Source organism: Sinocyclocheilus anshuiensis, unplaced genomic scaffold (genome assembly GCF_001515605.1).
Source record: "Sinocyclocheilus anshuiensis isolate Anshui unplaced genomic scaffold, SAMN03320099.WGS_v1.1 scaffold210, whole genome shotgun sequence".
NCBI classification, from domain to species: Eukaryota; Metazoa; Chordata; class Actinopteri; order Cypriniformes; family Cyprinidae; genus Sinocyclocheilus; species Sinocyclocheilus anshuiensis.
In genome coordinates this window covers 1,166,782-1,170,128 of record NW_015547666.1, presented here as the reverse complement: position 1 = coordinate 1,170,128, position 3,347 = coordinate 1,166,782, and the positions used below count along the sequence as shown (strand labels likewise).

General features: G+C 38.9%; 1 pseudogene; it reads left to right on the top strand.

Moving 5' to 3' along the window:
* The window catches only part of LOC107702563 (interferon-induced protein 44-like), a 29,078-nt pseudogene that overhangs the window by 23,471 nt on the left and 2,260 nt on the right, over positions 1 to 3,347 (top strand).

The window sequence follows — 3,347 nt, the reverse complement described above, 5'->3', positions numbered from 1 at the left end:
TCTTTCCCGAAGAGCCCAGCGTTAAGGGATGCAGTTTGTTTCTCCGGGGCAGAAACTGAGTTGTGCAAATGCATTTCGGTGACGAATGTTTTATTAACAAATTAAATAAAATTGAAGTCAAAGTTTTTGTTCCTGTTTTATTCATGTCGATGTCTCAAAGCTTGCAGACGATTGCTTTGGCATGCTAGTGGCTCTTTAGCTCCGCCCAAGACATGCTCCAGGAGCTCGGCTGTTTTCGGAGAGAATCGTAAAGCTGTATCTTTCTTTTATAAATCTGATAAAACTTAAGACTCTTCAGAGATGTGAATGATGCAATACTACACTATAGGTACTCAAGATTAACATGAGATTGGCCGAAACTGTGTGTGTTATGTCCCCTTTTACCTAGTCAAGTCTCCTTTATTTTATCTGTGCACTACAGCACAGAATTAAGCAGCAGGAAATAACGACCATGGTGCAAAGGGAATCATTTCTGCTGCGGCGCAGCTCCAAGAGAAAATGGTAAATGGTCGTTGTTCAGTTGAAGTCGTCTGCATCCAAGGGCCTGGGCTGCTGACATGCTGCCTCGCCGCCTGTCGGCCAGTGGCTTCGCAGGCGGTGTTTGTTCATGAAGGTAACTCATGAAACTGATATCGGACATGCTTCTGAGGCAGCTTAACGGTTCAGTGATCTACAACAGTGAATATTCAATGATTTATTTGATCAACCATCATGGGATGGAACACACAGGATTGTGGGTATCAAGGCAGCGAAGGAGATCTATTCTGCCTTTAAATATCTGCCAGATGAGGTATCTCAGGAGGCAGGAAGTGAAGCTAATTTTGGATTCGACGTGTCTCGATGCCTTCCTACCTTGAAATGTGTCCTCCAAAGGCAGCATTTTCCAGTTTCGGATGCAGCCGTCAGTTCAGCATTGATTCTGTCCCCATATCAGACACGCTTGTTCTGTCTAGTTGTATTGGAAACATGTTCTTAAGTTATAGTTGCATTGTCTGGAACACGTGGTTGTTATTGGAACATGCTTGTTCTAAAAGCTGTAGTCGTAATCAGAACATGCTTGTTCTTAAGTTATCTAGTCGTATTGGGAATATGCTTGTTCTTAAGCTTCCTGGTCATTATTGGGAACATGATTGTTCTTAAGCTGTCTAGTCGTATGGGTATATGCTTGTTCTTAATTAAGCTACCTGGTCATTACTGGGAACATGCTTGTTCTTAAGTTATATCTGTATTGTTGGGAACATGCTTGTTCCAGAGCAATCTGGTCGGTAAAGCTGTATCTGAATTGGAAACATGTTTTTCTTAAGTCTATCTGGTGTTATTGAGAATATGTTACTTAACATTTTAAGGTATTGACAACATATTCATTAGGTCATCTGTTAAAAGCAACACGATTGTTGCTACAGGTTATGTGGGTTTTGGCAACATATTTGATTGGTCATTGGTTAAGAGCAACATGCTTGTTGCTTAAGAGTTTGAGATTTTGCTATCAGTTTGTGTTGGGGGATATCAGCATATGGTTGTGTTTTGGGGGGTTATCGCTGCTCTCCCTGCTCTTATCCATGCTAGGCTGCATGGATGCGCAGGGAGTTCTTACCCAGAACAGAACCATACCGCCAATCCAACCTGCATGCTAATTGTCAGTCATCTTTGACGATAGTGGTCCTGACAGAAATCAAACGTAAGCATTAGTTCTGGCAGGTCACGTTAGTCAAGCTCACATCAGCTGACTCTCAGCTGATCCACATCTACCGATGGGAATACGACACCTGTCTAAGCATTCATATATAAGGTCCCTCAATATTATCAGCAACCCAGAACTGTATGCTAATTGTCAGTCATCTTTGATGATAGTGGTCCTGACAGAAATATGATGAACTTAACGTTCAGCATGTTCCCAAGGACAACAACATTTTTGTGCATTGCTCATGTTAAACTATCCTCCAAAAAAAGTCAAACTGTGTGATAAGGAACGTTTACATTTGTGTGTGTGTGGGGGAGGTTAGTATTTTAAAATAGCATTTTCCTTAAAGGGGTCCTATTATGCTTTTTCACTTTTTCAACTTTAGTTAGTCTGTAATGTTGCTGTTTGAGCATAAAAAAAGATCTGCAAAGTTACAAAGCTCAAAGTCCACTTCAAAAGGAGATATTTTATTTAACAATTGTAATAATTGTAATAATGTAAAATATGTGAAAAATAATGTGTTTTTCGAACAACCTAGTATGAGAGCCTGTTCTAGTAGACCCCCAAAACAAAATAAAGACTTTGTAAAAGAGCATAATAGGACCCCTTTAAGACAACAAGAAAAAGTTGAACCATTTCATAGACCACTTATTCTATCATTGTAGGAATTCCTCAAGTGATCGTCATGACTAAAGTGGATGAAGTATGTTCACTGGTGAAAAAAGACCTAAAGAAGGTATACGCCAACAAGAGGATCAAAGAGACGGTAGATCATGCCATTTAATGTAAATATAATTTATGAATAATGAGTTTGTCTGATATTTGTAGTCATCTTCTTCTTTTTTTTTTACCTCTTCTCTTTCTTTAGATGCAGTTGTGCTGTGAGAAGATTGGGGTGCCAATGAACTGAAGAACTAAAACGATGAGATCGAAATAGATGATGATGCTGATGTTCTCATTTTAAAAACATTTGAGCAAATTGTACACTTTGCTAATGATAGACTAAGAGAAGCTGCTTCCAACTGATATGAACTCTATGCATACTGTGAATGCAGACAGTAATGTTTCTCTGCTCAATAACAGTGAAAACAACACCTGGAATGCACATTTATGACAGTTGTTAACTACTAAGTATGTGCAAAATTCTCTTACATGTATGCACAAATCAGCTGACTAATTTGGCGCATGCACAAAATATTTAATAATCAGTTTTACAGCATCATTGCAATAGACTATTACAGCTTGTTTATCCATTTAAAATGTATGTATGTACAGTCATGTGAAAAAGTTTGGACACCTTATTGAATTCCATGGTTTTCCATATCAGGACACACTAAAAAATTATCTGGTCCTTGGCTGGTCTTAAAATTTGGAAAATAAAACCTCAGATGAACAACAACGCATTACATATTGCACCGTGTCATTATTTATTTAACAAAAATAAAGCCAAAATGGAAAAGCCATGGGTGACAACGTTTAGGACACCCTTACTGTTAACATAGGAATTAAGAGGGTTAGTAACGGTCAGGCTCTGCTAAGCAAATGCCTTTGATCAACTGATCATCAGCAGTGAGCACCTCTATAAAAGAAGATGTTTTGGCATTTTGCTGGTCTTGAGCCCTCAGGTGTGTGTGTGTGTGTGTGTGTGTGTGTGTGTGTGTGTGTA